Source organism: Leuciscus leuciscus, assembly GCF_965113295.1.
Source record: "Leuciscus leuciscus genome assembly, chromosome: 14".
NCBI lineage: Eukaryota > Metazoa > Chordata > Actinopteri > Cypriniformes > Leuciscidae > Leuciscus > Leuciscus leuciscus.
The window spans coordinates 19,011,788-19,034,190 of NC_138738.1; the positions used below are offsets into that span (position 1 = coordinate 19,011,788).

The window sequence follows — 22,403 nt, forward strand, 5'->3', positions numbered from 1 at the left end:
ATTTTTTGTTCTGTTTTTGAAAGAAGACTCTTGTGCAATTATTTGATCCAAAAATACAAAATATACCGACTTCCGTGTGTGCACGTGAAACTTTTTTGCATGCTAATATCGCGGCCTTATGTCTGCTTTAACGCATCCTCTGTGGCGGCCATGGAACCGTGTTGTGAAATGGGCTGATGGCACAACACGGCTATGTGCATTGGGCTTATAAAAACTGCTCACATTTTGGATTTCATTAGACCAGTTTGTCTATAGTAAAAAGGTTAAATCAAGCTACTTATTTGTTTGTCATTTTTTTTATTGTGAGCCTCCCCTTTAAAAGTCCTTTATGCCTATGGCTCTGCTCACAATAAGCACTGTTAGAATTGAACGAAGAAAATCAACATTTTCCAGCACCTGTAAGGATGCGTTAAATCAGGCAAAGTGGTTTAATAAAGGGTGTTCTGATCTTGTGAAATACGAAATTTTAGTATATTTTACAGTACCAATGTTTTTAATTGCCCATTAAAGTTTTATATGGCACAATATAAATATACTGCCCTAACGAAATCCAAAATTTGGTAACTTTTAACTGTACCAATTCTTTTTATGAACCATTCAATTTTGCATATAGGACAATGCACACTAAGCTACCCATTGGGCCATCAACCCATTTTGGCACGGTTTCTCGGGCCGCCACAGAGTTAATTGGTTAAAGCGGATATAAGGCCTTGAAATATGATGTACTGCCCTAACAAAAGCCAAATTGAGAGCACTTTTTACTATATCAGTCTCTTTATGGACCCTTGAACTTGGCAAATAGGACAATGGAGACAGCCGTATTTCATGTCGTGGTTTCTCGGCCGTCACCGATCAGGATATAAGGCCGTGTGATAAACGAGAGCGTGGATTCACATGAATTAATAAAATATCTATTTGCCCCAAATTTTGCTTTCGTTAGGGCAGTGTGTGTACTGCCCTAACGAAAGCAAAATTTTGGGCAAATAGATATTTTATTAATTCATGTGAATCCACGCTCTCGTTTACTTCATAGTAAAATTGCAGTGACGCACAAAGGAAATAGGTTGTAGACAGTACACATAAACTGGAAATTATAACGCATGAGTACGCAAAAAAAATCCAGTGCACAAGTGAGAAAAGTCTCTTGTGCACGAGCAATAGTTTCTCGTGAGCACTCAATAGTTTCTAGTTAAATATAAAAAATTAAAATAAACATTTTTATTAATTTTTTTTTTATTACAGTGATGTCAAAGCTGAATTTTCAGCAGTCAGTACTCTACACATTCAGCACCAGCTGGCAGCATTACAGAATAGCACGAGTTACCAGACAGCAGGCCAACAGTGATATGAGGTTGCCCACCTATGGAGGAAAAAACAGTGTGTGGCCCCCAAAACAGACACACTCAAGATGCAGGAGTCCTCAAAGTTCAGACAGACTCTGACATAATCCTCTGAGCACAGAGGAAAAGAAAATCAGCCAGCTGTGAGAGACTACTGAGGCGTGAGTTATACTAGACACATACCCACAGACTTGAGACTAATTAACGTTCCCATGTCTTGCACCATGTGACCTGTCTGGTCCTACTTTTGTCCACTAACGGCATATGGTCTGGTGCTTGAATCGCCAACTTAGACAGGAAGAGGCCATCTGACTGATGTAAAGCAGTTGCTTCAACCACAAGTTGCTGTCTAATCTGAAATAGATTATGCAACAGCAATTAAAAATACAAAATCAAATAACAATAAATAATAAAATCTAGCAAGTAGAATGCATATAATGCATATGAAATATAAAAAATACAAACAAAATATTTATAAAAAAAAACTATTTGTAAATAATGCTGTGTGCCCTTACTTTCAAGAAGTAGTTGCATAAAGTTGCATACATTTTCATATGCAATGTGCATCAAGTGGTCAGTGAACAGACTGCGGTCCGTCTGTACCATCTGAGGCTGAGACTATGCAGCAGGAAGAGTTAAGAATTGTAATGAAAGAATGGATATGGATAGAGGGGAAATTTCTCAATTTAAATTCCTTCTCTCGATCTCAGGCATTATGATATATTAAGAAAAGAATTTGAAGAAGAAACAAGCCTTAGCTCAGTCATAGCCCACAAAACAATGGATGAAGAGGGTGTTGAAGTTCATGGGTCAAGTGTACTCAACCGTCTGACCAGAGGTTCCAAAAAGAAAGCAAGAGATTGTTTGAAAACAGTTTCCTGTGTGGTATAAAGTGCTCCAACCCTTGAAGAGCTGCATCACTACAGGATGATTAAGAGAATGAGTTTATTATAGCATATGTGCAGACTTTGTTTTCAAGCTTGTTTATTTGTGACTCTGTGGGGACCATTTTTAACCTCTTTTCTCTATGCTCAAGTAACAAGTTTGTTTCAAAAGAGCTGCGGTTAACCATACGGCTAAAAAAAAAAAAAAAAAACAGTGGTTTCCGCTTGCTGCAAAACGCAATCTTTGCATCCCCCTCACGGCAGTGCTCTGTAATGTCTTTTTATGTAGCTTCAAAACCCCTTTCATGGTTGAATTGCTTCCTCTCTGAAAAAGCAAAGACCAGGGAGAAAACATGCCCACGGGGTGAGACTTCGATACAGCATTATGTTGGTCAATTTTGCTCAAAAAGAGTTTGAAAAAGCTCTAGCTCTGTATGCTAGTCATATTCAAGCTTGCCAATTTAGAAAAAAAAGATGATCTCAAAAAAGACAAAGTGGGGCGCAAAAAAAAAACCAGGCAAGATTTAATGCTTGGATAAATCAGTGATGCGTCAATAACTCCTAAAAAAAAATATCTTTCTATGGTTCTAATAACTTTTCAAAATCCTAAAAATGTACGATTTATGATGTAATTAATTCATCAGGTTTTTTTAATGTGGTCTGGGGCTCAAAACAAGACTTTTTTTGTTTTGAACTCTCAACACAAAGAATAAAACTGAAGTTACAGACAATACAATGAATGAAAGGCAATGATTTACATCCATGTCGTTCCCCACGGTCAAAGGTATAGACATGCGGTTTTGGATTTCTTGGCCTCTGGAGATCACATTTCTGTCTTCAGAAAGGTACAACAAAAATGTTAAAGCCAGGAGAAGAGGTAAGCACAGGTAGAACAAAGAGTCTCCTGTAGTCGGGGTCCGATTCATCCTCAAACCCTCAGTGCACAGGACATAAAAACAACAGCCAAGCTCAGAGAGAGAGTGGAAGAGAAGGGAGGGGAGAGGGGCTCTGTTATGTATTGATTAGGGCAACATTAAAGAAAAATGTGATATCTATTATAAACTATTATTAAATAATTATATTTAAAAACTGAAAATGATATAACCAGCATACATGTTTCACATGTCGCATCCCTACAACTTCTGAAAGTGAACAGCAGTGTTTTACTGTAGCATTAGATTAAAAGTGCAATTTAAACCAGGGGGTTTAGGGTTTCAGGTAGGCCTATAGGTTTATTTAAAAACAGAAATTAAATAATCAAATGTAAAAATAAATCATTGCTCATTCTTTACTGTATGAATTAAATATACACTGATTATTATTAAACCTACAAAAGTTATTCAGTCGAGAGCAGCAAGCGTTTTTCTCTTTGTCTGTTGTTGTTTGATTAACATTAAAGCACACAGACGAAAGCAGGTTTATTATTCTGCGGTCACTGTAAGAGCTGCACGGATCTATATATTGTTACACGCGCGCTTTCTTTCTCAACTGTTTACTTAAGACATAACTGACTGTGTTTACGTGAATATTCAACAAGATGGGCATTTTTACATAATTTGGTATTTGGCCATAGAAGAGAACTGAAATCAGGACTATGCGCTCCCGAGAGGCGGCTTCCTGTGCGCGAGTACTTTGCTTATTGCGCCTAATAACATTAAGCATGTCACACTTAAGTAACAGTCATGTGTGCAGTTATTTTTTTCTTTTTTTTAAAATGTATACTTTTACTTAGCAAGGATGCACTGAATTGAAAAGTTACAGTAAATAAATTTCTCAATTTCTAGTAAATGTTCTTTTGAACTTTCTATTCACCAAGAATCCTGAAAAAAAAGTATCTTATGCTGCCTCCCAATTTGCATACTATCCGTCCTAAACAGGATTCGAAATTAGAATTAGTGTGTCCCAAATCGTAGTATGTTGAAATTAGTATTCCAAAGATTTAAAAGAATGTTATCCACATTATATTTCATCTGCAACAGCATTGTAAACTTTTGTAATGGTACGTTTGGCCATTAACTTTTAAATGCATTATTATTTCTCTCTGATACAGTAGGAAATTAAATTAAATTGAACGTGGAGGATTTTAACTGTGGCAATGATTAACAGGGCAGTTTAAAAGGTGACAGGATGCACATAACTAAACAGAGCTGTCAGTTAAAGACGCAATTATGATGAAGTAGTTTGTCCCAAAGCTTGCCTACTCTTCTGCTACACACACAAAAGTATGTACTTTTCCTTTAAAACATTTTTTTAAATTTTTTTAAAAAAAAGAGTAGGCCTAACCCTTTAATATTTATAAGAAATGTTATTTTTGCACCACATTTCTGAAGGATCATGTGACACTAAAGACTGGAGTAATGACTGCTGAAAATTAAGCTTTGCCATAACAGGAATGAATTACATTCTAAAATACAATATTTCTTTTTTTACTGTACTTTTGATCAAATAAATGCAGCCTTGGTGACCATAAGAGATTTTTCAAAAATCTTACTGACCCTAAACTTTTGAATGGCAGTATGTATTGGCGTTATGTCGCTTGCTCACCCTGCTGAAAAAAAACTAAAGTGATTTTCAATAAATAACCTTCATCATCCTTTTAATAACAAGTTAAATAAACTGACAGAAATATGAGAATTTAAACACCAAAGTTACAACTATAACACAATGCAACTACAACAGGTATGCCGCCACACACATGAGCCGGCAGGCCAGTTCTCATTACACACACTATGTATGCACCTAATTCAAGGTTCATGGGATGCAGTGTTCACACAGTGGTGCGGAAGCCAAAAAGGGCAGAGGGGTCAAACCTAAAGAGAGTGGTGGAACATGCAATATAAGGAGATCTGCAGTCTCATTATCATCAAGAAAGTCAGCATGGCGGCTATATTGGAGTCCCTCGAATGTAAGAGTTCAGCACAGATGGTCAGGAGGGTAATCAGTGTAATACCAAACAGGTGTGGGCTAAAAGTAAATGAAAAAAAACTAGCACGCAGGCAGGCAGACCCATAGTGCAATGCTGCAATGGGCAGAAAACCACTTTCAGATGTGACTGCGGCACTTCCAGGCTACCTTTCATAGAGCTGACGTGAACACGTTGTTTGTTGTAAACTGAACTGGACGGGGTGGGACAAGACGGCAGCAGGCCCAGCGGAAATGGCAGTGGTGTCACAACTTGGACGGCTGGTGAAAATAACCCAAACTATGGTGAAGCGTAGGAAGAAAACGTCTCCAAGCAGAGGTCTGACCTCTGGAGGACCACAGCCCAGTGTGGGATCAACTGCAATTACCACACACATTCTCCTCTACTAAAATTTCAGTGGCTGGAGTTCATATTCTGAGGTTCTACTAGAATAATAAATATAATACAATTAATTTCATACTTTATGTCAAGTAATTTCGTAGTTTTACTAAGAGAGTTCGTTCAGACAGCCTATTTTAAGATGAAACCAAGACCCGAGACCATCCATTTTTATCCAACCCGCTATATGCATTCTTCAAAAATACAAAACATATACATGAATTCACAAATCAACATTGAATTATATTGACCAGTGTGTTCTTTCATGCAAAGCAATGTCTTAAGAAGGCAGAGGAACATATTAACAGATTCTAGAAATAGATTCTCGGCAAATGATAACAGCAACTAGTTCTTTACATTTTCTGAGGAAAGTGGTGGTGCTTATCCACCAGAATGCCAGTGATATTAAGTGGTTGCAGGTGTTCTGAATGGTTTTTAGTGTGTTGCTATGTCTTGTTGACTCAGATTAAAAGTTTCCACCCCAGAGCTTCTATGATATTCTGGTCCTTATGGTTTGGGTCACTCTTTCAAAAGTCTATGAGATTTCTTTGATTGTTGCACTGTTTGTCAGGTGAGAATCATAAGTCTGATCACTTAAGCTGGTCACACACACTACAAGATAATTGAGCCTATTTTGGGCACAATTCTCCCCTTCTGACAATCCTAGATAAAGTCCCGATTATGATGGTTCTACAGATTATCTTATCAGATTTTCCTGTGGTGTGAGGTATGTTAAGAGGGACAATCTCAAATCGTAAATATCCAATGTTGAAATCCGGTTGTATGGGGGGGAACCCAGAGGACCAACGCACACACATTGTAGATTGTCATGTGGGTAAAAAAAACAATACCCAATCAGAAAGCGAGTTGATGGAAGCCGAAGTATAACACGAGTTCATCCAAACCTTTATCTTTTTTCCCATGAATTTTCTGTAAAAAGCAGACCAAACACTATTACTGCCATTTCTTCTTGCCATTGTCGGCCATGTTTGTTTACACTGAAGTCACGTTTGATCGCAAGACATTTCACGAGATTTCCCATGTTCACAGTCAGGACTCTGGTTGTTTGTGAATGAAATCTGTTAGTGTGTGGTGAGCTGTCTTGGGGTATGTTTACACGACAACAATGTACTAAAAACAGACGACAAAGTTGTCAAAACGATCACCGTTCACACGGATCTGTGAAAATAACTTAAAAGGCTGTATTACGCATGCCAGGTCAGTAGTTCGCGATGTCACTTTGTCAAGAAACACCCCGCAAACACTTAATTAACTGTTAAATCTAGTATTTTTTTATCGTCATGTTTGAGGTCTCTCACATTTTGAAAATCGGATACGATTTTTAAAAATCTTTTTGTGTGGGCCAGCCTTTAGTAAAGTAGCAAACTCTCTCTTCAACAAGCCACACAAATTTGGATGCATCCATGTCCATACCACACTGCAGGAAAGGTTAAGTTGCAAAGTTTAAAGTTAAAAGGGTTAATGAAAGATGTCGTTCCAAACCAAAAGACTTTATATTTCAAAAAAATCGATTTTACTAAAACGTATCAATGGTCAATTAAGCCAGGTCATCTTTAGAGCACATCGTTTTTAGGTGCATGCGGGCCGCACGGTGCGGCTCATGTGCAAAACGTGCAGCAGACACACAAGGAAAAATTAAGTGAGCATGCCATAGTTACACATTCAAAATCAGTGGTTCTCAACTGGGGGGCTGCGGCCCACTAGGGGGTCTCAGTGATCCTTCAGGGGGGCTGTGAGATACCTTAAAATTAATTTAAATATATGAATATACTTGATTTTATTATTAATACGATAAATTAAAAAAAACGAAGAAATGAAAGCACCACCTTTCTCGTACGTATTCTGTACGTATTCGTTTCTCATCGTGCTGTGTGAAATACAGACTGAACAGCGGCTCAAAACACCCAACCGCTTCATGAACATAGGAAACGCAAACTATATCTCTCAGTTGGATAAAGAAAGCCAGTGTCGCTAATAAAGTGTTGATGGATGACGATTGTAATGAAGAAAAAGACAATTATACAGTGAAAAATAGGAGATGTACATTAGGCAAACTGAAACTGCATATGAGTGGCTTTCGGCTCAGTGATCGCTATAACATCACATTTCTGCATGATTACTGTTGAATTTGCGTAATTGTCAAAATTAATACACCGAGTTTTGTAACGGATCGACATGATTGCTTATTCTGACAAAGGAACTGTTCACTGATGACATCGACCCATCGACTTCACAACGCGGTGTTTCCACACATTCAGAATGTTTTTATTTTTCATTTGTATTTAGGTGTGTTTAAAAATTCTGAATGGATCCATATAGTAGCTATATGCAGTCCTTTGGCATCTTCTTGTGGTCTTGTTTGGTATGGCAGTTTGACTTGTGCTTAATTTACTGTATAACTGAGCAGAGTAAGTACTTTTAAGTTGTAAAGAATGTCTGCAGTGGCGATCTATCTTGAATTTATTTTGCTTAAAAAAATAACACTAGTTTAAAAGTAATAACACTAGAATACAAATGTTTTGTGAATAAATCGTATTGATTCAGACAGGAGGGGGGCCTTGGAGTAAAAAAGGTTGAGAACCATTGTTTTAAATGTAGGCTATTAATGTCTTCAAGCCATGCAATGGATTAGGTAAGCTAGACATTTCTTTTCAAAACAATTAACCAAGCGTCCAAAAGACCCTCAAAACAAGTGATTTTACTGAACATAAGAACTACTTGTGTAAATACCACATTAAAAGTACATCGAATAAACAAGTAATAAGATCCTGGTTGATGAATGATGATATTTCAGCGCCATTTCAGCTGTGCGCTCCCTATTCTGGCGCATGGTAAATCAAGACCCGTCAATCTTGTTCAAACCAATCCAAGCACGCTCCACCTGTAAAACAGTTTCTGATTGGTCTCTACACATCGTCCCTACCCACTATACCCACCCACTGCACACGAGATCCAGTTTCCATTGGTTGAACTTTCAAATGATGTTGGAAAACACTGCGTCATGTTTGCAGCACGAACGGATCCCGGAAGTCCTACAGCTTTAACCAAGCAGCATGTCATGTCACTCTGTGATATACGCAATGTTGTGTTTGGGCTCATTCCAGACCACCTGCTCTAAATAAAGATGTGCAATCTACTATGGTTTACTAATATTTTACAAAGTTACAAACCAAAACGTGGTGCAAAAGCATCATGTGTATACCGTTTACACGTGCGTTGGCGGCGCTTTTTCATAATACTTCATATAGTTTGGTCTCTAACTAAACAATATGCTATTTGTATTCTGCTAGTTGAGATCTTATCAATGATATATGACAAGTCTATGTTATGTACGACGGTTTTACAGATCACATTTTCATGTAAAGCAGTTATTTTATCATGCTATGAAAAAAAGAGCACTTTTAATAGCCTATGTCAGCAAAAAAAAAGCACTTAAAGGGATACTCCACTTTTTTCGGAAATATGCTCATTTTACAACTCCCCCAGAGATAAACAGTTGAGTTTTACCGTTTTAGAATCCATTCAGCCGAACTCCGGGTCTGACGGTACCACTTTTAGCATAGCTTAGCATAGATCATTGATTCTGATGAGTCCAGTAGCATTTCTTTCAAAATGACCAAAGAGTTTCAATATTTTTCCTATTTAAAACTTGACTCTTCTGTAGTTAAACCGTGTACTAAGACCGACGGAAAATGTAAAGTTGCGATTTTCTAGGCTGATATGGCTAGGAACTATACTCTCATTCCTGCGTAATAATCAAGAAACTTTGCTGCCGTACCATGAGTCCAGCAGGCGTAATGATATGACGCAGCGCCTGAAAATAGTCCCCAGCTCAGTAACTTCCAACGTGACCGGGACTAAGTTTGTCTAACCTATTAAGGCCAATTTATACTTCTGCGTCGAGTGTACGCCGTAGTGTACGTCGTAGGCTACGCACGTAGGCGACGCCGTCGTGAGCATTTATACTTCTGCGAATGTCTGTGTTGCTCTGCAGTTACACCGCCGAAACGCTAGTTGGCGCGGGTGGGTTTTAATGTTCCACTGTGTTTACATTCCTCGCAGCTGTTTTGAGTTTAGGTTTCTACGAGCAATGGCGACTGAAGGAGTCATACAGATGGCTGTATTTCCGCACTTCTTCAAGCAATCTCTCGGTCACTTGGTCTATTTCCATGGCTCTTCACTGATCTTCGGAATTTAAAAATGGCGGGCGGGCGGTGCAGAGTGCAGAAGATCATTCCGGAAATGCGTAGGAGGAAACGCGATGCTATCCAGCCGACCAATCACAGATCTTGCGGTCCGCGTCGCGTAGTTACATTTTTGAGGTGCGTATGCCATACCTTCTACGCGCACCCGACGCAGAAGTATAAATTGGCCTTTAGACCTATTTTCAGGCGCTGCGTCATATCATTACGCCTGCTGCACTCATGGTACGGCCGCACAGTTCCTTGATTATTACGCAGGAATGAGAGTATAGTTCCTAGCCATATAGGCTTAGAAAATCACAACTTTTCATTTTCCGTCGATCTTAGTACACGGTTTAACTACAGAAGAGTCAAGTTTTAAATAGGAAAAATATTGATACTCTTTGGTCATTTTGAAAGAAATGCTACTGGACTCATCAGAATCAATGATCTATGCTAAGCTATGCTAAAAGTGGTACCGTCAGACCCGGAGTTCGGCTGAATGGATTCTAAAACGGTAAAACTCAACTGTTTAACTCTGGGGGAGTTGTAAAATGAGCATATTTCCAAAAAAAGTGGAGTATCCCTTTAAGTATATATTCCCTATATTCAGTGTAAGCCAAACTTCTAAGCTTTAAAATTACACCCATTTCGTGTTTGTTATGCAAGTGGTTGTCAAGTAACATAAGTGCCGCCCGCCTTGGATTAGAGAGGTTAAGGTTAACGATTAATCAATTAATTGACTGTTAATTTAAACAACGATTGATTATGGGAATTTATGTAAATTGACATCCCTAATGTTAATAAAGATTAAATCTGTTGAATAAATGAAGACAGAATTTTCATTTTCGTGTAACTATCCCTTTAAGAGGTTTGAAAATCTCTGAGGTAACTAAGGCAAGTGCCAATAATAACTAAAAGAAAGAAAAAGGTGGAATATTTTTAGCAGATAGTCTTCTCTGCTCAATATTTCTACTGTTTCCTTCAGAGCTGGGTAAGACCAGGGTCAACAACATCTTGTTATATTGGTACACAAACAATTTCCTTAAATATTTATCTTCTTTTGGGGTCATAATAAATTTACTTTTCAGAATTCAAACACCATTCAAACCACTGCGACTGCATTATTATCAGAATAGGTATTATTTTACACTTCAAACAACCTATGACTTAGGCTACTCTAAAACAAAAACAAAGTCTCAAACAAATATGAAGAGAGGTAGTGTAGACTCGTGTACAATTAAATAATAGGTTGAGTGCATGGAACAAAAAGTAAAAGGGGCCTACCCCCATTCAGTGTGGTGGTTCAATAGACAAGCATACAAATGCGAATACTACTGCCAGTCATTCCGATTCTATTCATGGACTCCTTTTGTAATAGCTCCCTGCTCGTTTTTCAGCTCGTCTTGAAAGCTTTCTCCTTTCTAGCTTTGGGCACATGTTCAAGTCAAGCGACTATCCAGGCAAAGCACAAGAATCTTTCAATGGTACCATACTCTGCCCTGTTATTTTAGAAGCCGCTGTAAGGCATTTTTAATGGAGAATGATTTTACTTGATACTAGCTTACCATGGTTTCAGGCTTGGTGGCATTCCAGTCCACCATTATCTCCTCTACCGACATAAGTGAAAATTTTATATGGTGTGCTGAGCAAAGGGCAGAAACAACCCATAATATAATGCTCATTTTCCACTACTTTAGTAAATGTGATGCTCTCTCTATGGATCACTAATGGATCTTCCATGAACCACAGGTAAAAACAAGTACATGCACAGGGAACTACACATAATTTATGAATTAAGTGAAACAACCCTTGGAATCACTACTTGGACTGACCAGTAAAGGACCTTGTGTAATTTAATTAGCAATTTGTGAATTCTAAGTAAACTAGACTTATTTTTTAAATTCCAATTCAGTAAAGGCCGACCACAGATGAGCAACGTGTGGGGGGCACCGAAATCCCCAAGTGCTTCAACAGGGATATAAGAAGTGTCTAAGTGTATGTGTTTATTTATGTGTGTGGTGACAAGAGCTCCCTGAAACCCCCCAGCGGTGAAGGATTTATAGGCTCGGTCTGAGGCAGTCACATTTGGAGAAATAATTACTGATACTGCCAGAAAGCATCTCAGTAAATGACAACCCCACATGGGCACTGCTGTGAAGATCAGGGTGTCCTTTTCTTAATAAATCTGGTCTTAGCGCAAAATTCATGCACACACTATTCCAAAGAAAAAAGGTGGGTCTGCCACTGAAACAACATTCTTTTCTCTGATCGTCTGATGTCTACACGGCCGCTTTCCTTTCAACCAAGTAAAATTGTTGTGAATGTTGTTAAATGTTGACTTTAAAGAGGGGCTTTCATCTGGTAGCTTTTGCCATTCAAATTGCAAAAAAAATAAGTTGTTTGGAAATAAAAGAAAGATAAGATAGTAAATAGTTGTTGCCATGTTGAAAATATTTGGCCTAACAGTCATTTTTCCACTGACATTCAACATGCTGAACTTAGTGAGCTCCATTGGATCTGCTGTAGATCTATGGCAGGAGGGTCAACCAGGTGTTTTATAGGTTCCCGTTTTGAGCCCAATGTTTGCAGAGTTCTGGGAGCAAACTCACTTTTGGCCTCAGACATACTGAGTTCACATCTACAGAAAAGTCATAATACGCAGACAGATTTGCTTCAGAGGGCAGTAAAAGGTAACGATGTAGAAAGTATTCCAAATGGAACTACCCCTTGTCAGTTTTCACTGCCCACTTACTCCTCATTTCATTACAGTAAACCACGTCATCACAATGAAATACTGAAACAGGCCACAAGTTTAAAGTCACCTACATTCTTTAGTGTTGAAATAGGGCCAAGAATTTGATACGATACGCATCACGATACAGGAGTTACAATACAATATATTGTGATACTGTAAGCATGTTGGGGTTTTAACCAAACACAAAGCCACTGCCACAAATATTGATGTAACAGGTCTCCAGACAGCGACCAAATGGTTGCATTTTGCGACCTTTTTTCTTGAGGGTGCGACTCAATTTAGTTAGAGGTCGCACTGGTGCGGCCACCACTTTGCCCGAATGATAAGAGCTGCCATTTATGTTGCATATGAAAAACATCAAACGGCAACTAACATCAAATGAAACTAAAGCGAAATGAAACCGTGCTTCTTATTTGAGCTGTGCAGCGTGGACATTTTATCAGCTCAGACAGCGCAGGTAACAGGTTTACTCACGTCACGGGCCGATCTTGATCACCTAACACAGTTACTACACAGTGCTGGGAGATCCAGTGAGAAACCATTTGAATTCACCATAGAGTATTAATAGAATCACTACGAGATCTAGTGAGAAGCATTCAAATTCAGTGCAAAATTTTAGGTTATAAACCATAGATATCACAACAAAAAGCGCTGACGTGGAAACAATGGGAGAAACATTGTGCCTTTAATGAACAAGTTATAGAAGGCTTTTCAGTCCACAAATCACCAACATTCACCATGGATTTAATGTAGTAACGCTGTACATCACCCATACATCACCGTTTTTGATCATATATTTGCATTAAATCTTAAAGAGAAAACTTTTATGAATAAAGTACATTTCATAGGACTCTATTATTCTTTAAAAAAAATGATAAATGATAAGGTGTTCATCTAATCGATAATTTAATTGATTTAACATGATTTTGATTTTGATTTGGTTTCAAGTTATAATACAGAAAATGTTCAAAAAAGTTTTTGGAATTAATTTAAAAGATATTTTAACAGATGATAATAATGATAATAATTGATTGTTTAATACTGTATAATGTGATATTTTCTGAGACTGTTATCATACCGTGAAAATCTAACTTACCTACCTAACAAACCTACTTCAAAGCACTTCAAAGCTCTAAATATTATCCAATTCGAATATTATTTTTAATGCAATGGCCAAAGATATTTACAAAAATAAATAAGCACGCAATATTAGGATTAGTTATCCTATTAGTTACTGCAGTTTATTAATGCAAAATAATAGTAATTTTATGATTAAATTACCTTTAGGATTAAAAATCCCCCCACCCCCCAGCGCTACCAGATCAGGTACTAGTCCCACTATCTGTAGAACTTAGTGGCCACTGCTCTCAAATGTTAGTCTGGAGTCCTGTGTAAACAAATAAATAAATATCGACACATTGTTTTTAAGAATCAATACAGTATTGCCAAACAAAATATCCCTAAATTCACGTGTCGTGTATTGACATTTTCTTACAGCCCTATGAAAAACTGTAGAAGAGAACATCTTCTAAGAAGTGTTTGTTCCATTCCAAATGCTCACAGAGGAAGGCCTACTACATGAAAGCAACCGTGATGCATAACATCAAAAAAGGATACAAAGACAGATCCTTAGGCTATTCTTAAATCCAGACACAACCTCTCCTTTAAAGTAATGGAAAATGCAAAGGAAAGTATATTATATTAGTTTTTGAACATGCGCCACATCACAAGGCCTCCAGTCTTTTGGAACTTACTGTATAAAGCGGAATGTCACATAATCTTTTGATGAATAAATCAAAAGTACGACTGCACAATTAATCAAATCGCGATATTGACTAGTGCCTGTGGATACTAAAGATGCATTATTAAATATTGACAGCAAGCAGTTGAAATGGATACTGCAGTCCAAATTATTGGAGAGAGTTGCCGACAAGCCTTACACACTGCAAGTTGAAGAGTTTAATATGCCTCTGGTCAGAGAGATTTTTAGATGGATGCTGAGGCTTTTTAGGTCAGATAAAATCTGCAATCTCCGAGTTCATTTGCTGGCTTCCATGGCTGCAATACACTTTTTCCACCAACTGGCAACCCAGGGTGTTGAAATACTATTGGGTAAATTGGCAGTGGGCGGGATCACACGGTACAAAACAAAAACAGACATTCCAACACGGAACACAAATTTCCCAAAGTAAAATAACTGGCTGTAGCAATGTTTTCAGATCCTTGTTTTCGGAGAAACAAGTATGTGTGAACTTAGCATGTTTCCTAAATATCTGCAAACGTATGTTTTTTTGGTTTTTTTTGCTTTAGTACAGTAAAAAACAACAAAAAAAACATGCAGACATCAGAGTCAATATCAGTCTTTTTGAGCTTTAAAGGTTCTGTTTGTCTGTGAAAGAGCGACACAGTTTGTCTACTACACAGACACACATACTGAAGCATGCGACACTCGAGTCGTGGTGTTTTCAGCATCTGCCGTCTCACTACATGAGGACGTGAACACATGAACTTCACCTTCAGAGCTACTCTGAGTGTAATTTTACCATTTCATTCAAGAAAAACTAATCATATCATATATACACAGAAACTCAAGGTCTTCACGACAATCCATCAAAATAAGTTTAGCTTAACTTGAAATTATAACAGAAATATATTACCATTGCACAGTAATGTACTTCAAGTATCAGCAGCAGTAGTAGCAGTAGTAGTAGTAGTAGTAGTAGTAGTAGTAGTAATAATAATAATAATAATAATACAATCAAAATAATACAATTTAATTTCATAATTTTATGAATGATTCAAACTTCATTTGATTACATTTTAAAAGGTAAACTAAATTGTTAGTCTTATAAATGGATTTTCTTTTCTTTTTTATTGAATTTGATTACATACATTTTTTAAAGTAAAGTTTTATTTGCAATTACATTACAATGTTTTATATTCTATGTACTCCTGACACTATAAACATTTATAGAGGTCCTGTAAAAAAAACACACAAAAAAAAACGATATACTGTGAAACTGAAAGAATAATAATAAATAAATAAAACATTTTACAGATAATCAATTTCATTTGTGCCATATAAATAGCACTTTTTGCAAGAATATTTAAAGAGTAACCAATAGGGGAAATTTGACGAGATCTCTCGTCGAGGGTAAAGCTGTCTCGTGTGGGTGAAATTAGCATAGAATGTCACCGCTACATTCACATAACATTACGGTGCCCCGGTTTTTTTTGCAGTTTTTATAAAAATAAAAACCATTGAAAACATCTGATCTGCTCATCCAGCACGAGTCGCACAGAGTGCAACAGGAATCACAGTTCACTGATCGCGTAACGATGGTGGATTCGTTGCGCAACAGAGCTATAAAACCTATCGCTGGACTGTGTAGTAGGGCTGTCAAAATTGCTCAAAAATGACGTTCGAATATTCCCTCTAAAAAACACACGAATATTCGAACTATTCGAACATCTGGTTGCGCATTTTTTCAATGACGCGCATTACGTCAATAACAGGACAAATTAATACAAAGAGACATACATAACTTGTATAGGTAGTTAATTTAAGTTTAAACATATTTGACAATGTATTACCAACACAAAACCAAGTAAATAAACTAATGGCCAAGACCACAGACCTCAGTCTCGCTCACTCGCAGGCACTCTCTCTCTCTCTCTCTCTCTCGCGCGCCCTCGCGCTCACGCTCTCTCTGCTCATAACGGTAAAATGAACAACAATAAGCACATGTTGAGTGCTGATCAAGAGTTTTGCGCAAGCAATTTAAGGTCGCGACTCTTGCCCCAAATATAGCAGGCTTCATTCAGTGATTGAAACAAATGTATTAACATTAATTGAAGTTTTACAGTATAGAACCGACATTGAACGCTCCGAGCGAGCTGTGGTAAACATGGAACTTTTCTGTTTAACTTTAAATAAAATGAGGCACACAATTCCGAGAAATGTGACAACAAAGAACTTTTACCCTGAGGTTCATAAAAAATAAAGTGCTATTAAAAAAGAAAAAGGCTACTTACATTATTGGTGCTTGTATTAAAAAAGGAAAAACTGACTGCAATTTATTCCATTGTCTTTTAGTGCACTGTCAACTTTCAGCAGTGACGCTGTGCTAGACAGTGCGACTCGTGTGACCTGTCCCTCAAGTCTTGTTTATACTCGACGCGTCCGCACGAGCGCGAATCGCCCCCTATCGTTTCAAAGAATAGTACAACGGCGAGCGCGTCGAGTATAAACGCCTCGTCCGTTTGGGGGAGGTGCGCGCGCAGTCTGCGGAGACTCGCGCTGCGGATACAGGCGAAAGTATAAACAAGGCTTCAGGCAGCGCGCGCGCCCACTCGCAAAGCAGACAGCCGCGCCTCTGCTTCCGCGGGCGTGTTTTTCCATATTCGAAATTCACATTCGAATATTAATTTTCACGTTCGAATTTCTGTTTTTTAAAACTATTCGAATATATATTCGAATTTAGAATATTCGTTGACAGCCCTACTGTGTAGTGGTGGCTCTGGTCTCTGTTTGCACTTTGAATATTGAGAGAGTAGTGTAAGACAAGGGAGGCTCCGTTTCTGATCTTTTAACCGGAACGCAAGAACAACTGAACACAAACGCACCAGCCTCACTCACTCAGTCATTTCTCTCTACCCGGCATTTTTCCAAACTCGCCACCGTAACCCTATAACTGCCGGCGCAAAATAAAACAGCAATTTCACAACAATTATTAAGAGTCTGTGCACTACAGTACTTTGATTATGGTTGCAGTTGCACTTTAACTTATTGTTTGCACTTAATAAGACTAAGAGAAAACTTATTTTTTATTTATACCGTTTCTATTTCTATGTTCAATTTGTGGAAATTAGTTCAATTGAGGTTACACACAGCCTCAATCAGAAGTTCTGGAAGCTCATAATTCATGTACAGTATGGTCTGAAGAGAGGAGAAAAGCCAGTCAGATGAGTTTGTGGCAAAATCTTTTACAGTGCTTGTACATTTCTTTCAATGCATTTGATAATTCATCCTCAAAGTAGAACTGAAATGACATGCAGAAGATTATTAGTTAAAACATTTCAAAGTGCACCTGCAGGCTATTTTTCCAGTCATGAATTTTGTCATTGAGGATTTCTATAAAACATTGTACAAAAATCTTGTCTCGTCTCGTCTCATGAACCCAGTCTCGTGAGATAAGCGTCTCATCACACCCCAAGCAAACAATAATATGGTAAGAAATATAGTAAGTGGAGTGAAAATAATGCAAACTGGCTTTACTTAAAATATGTGTAAAATATATCTTAATGTTCTTTGGTTATTATACTGAAAGTCAAACATTAAATGTCAAATGCTGTGGATTCTGTGATCACCAAGATTCAGTTAGCAGTAAAACACATCTAAATGTGGTCCTTGAGAATAAGTTAACCTTGAAAATGCTTCATCTGCATTCAGAACTCTTCAAGTTAGCAGTCTGAGGGTCAATGTGAGGCCCAAATGCACAGAACCACCAGAATTAGCATTCCATCAAAGCTCTACAACTATAAAATGTTTCACGTCATTTTAAGTCCAATCACGTATATGGCTGGAATTTACTTCAGCTTCTTTGATCAGTTTTAAAGCAGTGACAATCCTTTCTTTCAGTGGCCCATCACTGAGTTTAGCTCTCAGCTCATTAATGAACATTAGTTTCCTGCAGGTCTGCTTTTCCTGAGGACAGGGTCTGAGGGATCACTTGGACAGCTAGGCATGAGTCTTTGGAAAGCGCATTGTTTTGAAGAGACCGGTTCCAAATTGTCATGGCTGAGTTGTGGCAGCTCGGTAATGAATCTTGCCTGGTGCTCAAAAGGAGTCAGCGCCAGTCATTAATTACAACCACATGAGCCAGTCCTACTACAGCTGCCACCGCAGTCAAGCAAACAGAGCTTGTTCCGTAAGAGGTTTCCTCAGAACTCCCACCTTCACTGGAACAACATGGCAGTACAGCTGCTGCTTAAGTAAACAAACTTCTATGGCTATGATACGAACGAGGGAGGGCTCGCTTACTCATATGAGAGAGAGGCCAAGCTGGTTTGTAACAGTACAATGTAGTTTATAACTAAAGTGATCTTTTGTGAGAAGCCTACCCTTTGTAGAGACAAGGTTAGCGTTCTCTTGATGCAAAGGTAAGTCCATAAAGGACGCATAATAATCCTTGTTTGGTATCATTCACTATATTGTATCAGTTTTTGAGTATTTTGTACAAAGGGCAACTCACAAAAACTGTCTGCCAATTTCACAACACATGAGTAAGCACATTAATCTGTTCTTAACCTCTTTAAATTGTTAATCTTAAATACTTTTGAAATTATGAAAAGTAAAAGAAAAAAAGTTTTAAAAGTTTAAGTTTAACAAATGTTTTACTCTAAAACAGCAAGAAAAATCAAAGCCATAAATCTTAACAAGTTGTGGTCCAAATTTGAAGTTGATATCACAAAAAAAATTAGCTTTAAAGGGCACCCATTATGCTCCTTTTCACAAGATGTAAAATAAGATGTCCCCATAGTGTGTATGTGAAGTTTTAGCTCAAAATACCCAACATATCATTTTTCACAGCATGTTTAAATTGTCTCTTTTTGGGGCTGAGAAAAACATGCCGTTTTAGTGTGTATCCCTTTAAATGCAAATGAGCTGCTGCAGCCGGCAGAGAGGGCGAAGTCTCGCGAGCTCACGCTCAGTGTCAGGACAATCTCATCTCACGGAATGAAAATATCAGAACAGAAACTCTCAGTAGCGGTGTTCATTTTGACCCGGAGTCGAACAATAATGCCCACAGAGCCAGAGAATATATGCTGTATGGAGATAGAACAGGTATAGTGTAGCTCAATTACGGTTATAACTAGGGTTGGGTATCGAGAACCGGTTCCATTTTAGAACCGGTAACAAATTTCCAAAAACCGGGTATTCGATAAGACGCACTCATTACGATTCCTCTTATCGATTCCTGACTATCCGTTATTTCAAATGTAGGCGCACGGCAAGCACGTTCATAATAGAAGCGACATGGGCCGTGGGCGCGACGAGCATGCGGTGCGTGGCGCTCGTTTTTGCAGGCGCGCCTATGCCTCGGCGAGATGAAAACATCTCAACTTTTCAGAATGGCGCAAGCGGTGCGCAGGTCAAGTGACAAAAAACAACCGACCTTTCTGTAACATCAAAAGCTCGGCTGAACAGCTGATCATAGCTGAACAGGGCGGGTTTTTATTTCTCATCTCCATAAATATATCTAGTAGCCTAGTAAATGGTTGGTTGCATAGCAACGACAGACGCCACGGGAGCGCAAGCGCTTGTGGAAAGAAGGAGACGGCCGTGCTTTTCCATGCATTTTAGACGCGATGTGTGAACGGTCTCTAATTCAGGAATCTATGTGGCTTAAAATCATTTTTGTTTAGTTTAAAATGGAGATCACGATTACATACATCAGACAACTACTCAGAATAACATGTTTAGTATAATAGTCTATTTAAAAAAAAAAAAACTAGTTTGAATAATTAATTCAAACACTAATTAATTCAGTGTCTCATAAATACTTGTTTAATGAATTGAATGATTCACCGTTTTTGAACGAATCTCTCGAGTCTTCTTCAATAAATAATTCAATAAAAAAAAAACAGTCGATTTTTGCCACCTACTGCTGGAGTAATAATGTAATCAACACCTTTATATGAAGAGACTCCTTTCACTTTAGCCATTTTATTGGTTATTGCTTAAAATTGGCAAGAATAAAAGGCAGAAATATTTATTCTTCAATTATTTGCCCTTTTTTCTCCCTCCAAAAAATATTGGAATCGGAAACAAGAATCGATAAGAACCGGATTCGATAAGCAGAATCGGAATCGCTAAAAATGAAACGATACCCAACCCTAGTTATAACTTATTTTTCATCTTGCTTCTATCCACTATTAGTACGTTACAAGCCTGTTGTAGTGGATCGTGTCATCAAAATTTACTGATGAGTTTAATGAAGTTTATTATATACACACAAAAGATGAAGCGTCAAGTTTTACTCCAGAAAATCATCTAAAGAGCTGAATAAAATCACAGAAGTGTGCATTAAAGTCTTATCTATAAACTCTCTCTCTCTTTCATTATCATCATCATCATCATCATCATCAACATACACAGCGAATTACATAAAAACACTTGTTACAACTAACAGTAAACAAATATATACAGACTTTATGCCTTTCAGTGGGTGCGTAATTAACTGGTTAACTTTATATCCGTAAAACAATTCTGACGAACTGTAATAAAGTGCGCGCACTCCCTTCCATTACTGCCGTGATCAGTAAAGTTAGGCCTATCGCTCCAGAGACTGTAAAACTGGATCACAAACAGTTGGTACAGATCAATCCTTGAGTAAAAATTAGAGTAAATGACGACTGCTATGTTCATTCTTACATCCAACAACAAAACACCTCAATCGCTTCGGAGACAGTCTTGTCTACAGCTGCTCCGGCGTCGAAACAATGGCGGACTGCGTTTAGCTCACTCAGGGCGGGTCTACGCTAATACGGCAGTGTCAGTCAACAGTCGTGGCTTGTGCAAAAGTACGTCACATTGCCCTGAATCTGAGAACGGGTTGTTCCGAGACTGTGCTTATGATTTATGGGGACTTAAAAAAATAAAACACTGGATTTTTAGCGTTATAGGGTGGTTGTGTACACACTGCCAACAAACACCATGTAAAAGTGAATTTTGCATAACAGGTGCCCTTTAAAGTCCAACTGAAATCAAAATTGACCCTATTTACTTTGTTAGAGCATATTACTAGTCTTGTGGTGAAAAATTAATCCGTGCAAGTTAATATACAGACAAAAATTGTTTGCCGTCGTAATCTTTAATCAAAGTCAAAGTTACTTCCGGTCTGGAATGGCGTTCCTTCTCTGATGATGTAGGTTTGACGGCTTGGGTTGGGAAACGCTTAACCACTCCCCTCAAACCGTTAGTCTGTTATGAGCAGAGATGGAGAGGAGCGCTAGAGTAAAACCCTGCCCTCTGTTCAATATTCCTTTTCACTGGGAAATACGTCACAACACTGGAGAAAAGTCGTTTGCAACTTCCGGTTCACGCGGACTTTAAGTGAAATTTTGTTTAGGTGCAGTACCAAACCTTTCCACTAAATGACAACCAGAATACATTGGTGACCATATAAGGACATATATGGTTTGAGTCATGCATTTTAATCATTTTCATTCTATTTATGAAGTCGACATCCTATTCAGAAGTAATATGGGCCGTTTGGCAGTATTTGATTAGAATTCAACTTCTAACAAACACAAAGACATGAGGAAAGAACACGGATGTTAGGCTATAGCTCAGCGCAGCATTACAAAAGGAGAACCTATCATTTGTTTCTTTATATTTAAAATATTTTTCTCAAAAAAAAAAATAGAATGCATGTTATCTTTTGAACTCTTGGCATGAAAACAAACAGAGGTTTCAACCAATATTTCATGATTTTTCATGTTCATCACCATTTCAAAATAATGTTCTGAACACACCTTATGAGTCTGAAAATATATATGATCTGCAAATTAGGCTAATACACGCAATTTCGCATGTGCATGACGTCACCGTTTTCACAAATTTGTGTTTTTGAAATTTACAGAGACAATAACAGAATCCTTTTCAAAAACTAGCACTGAAATATTTGAACTTTATTAAACATTTACTACAATACAACGCAACCAGTACCTGAGCTAGACATTGATGAAATAGAAGCAATTCCAAAAATAGAATCCCGTAACTCATTATGCATCACCATCACGACTGGCTAGTACAAAAACACATTAAAGGGTCATGAAACCTTAAAACACAATGTCAACAAATATGTACCGGTTGCATATCAATGAAAACAACAATAGCATGTGTTCTAAGTA

At 37.9% G+C, this 22,403-nt stretch overlaps 1 protein-coding gene and 1 long non-coding RNA gene across 3 annotated transcripts in view; one reads left to right on the forward strand and one right to left on the reverse strand.

The window, feature by feature from the left end:
• Nucleotides 1-22,403, reverse strand: part of ryk (receptor like tyrosine kinase) — a 64,321-nt gene that overhangs the window by 30,302 nt on the left and 11,616 nt on the right. The gene's annotated exons all lie outside the window — the stretch shown is intronic.
• On the forward strand, nt 20,394-21,892 carry LOC309514096. The gene is made up of 3 exons (XR_014211604.1): nt 20,394-20,814; nt 20,882-21,166; nt 21,605-21,892. It is a non-coding gene; the product is annotated as an uncharacterized lncRNA (long non-coding RNA).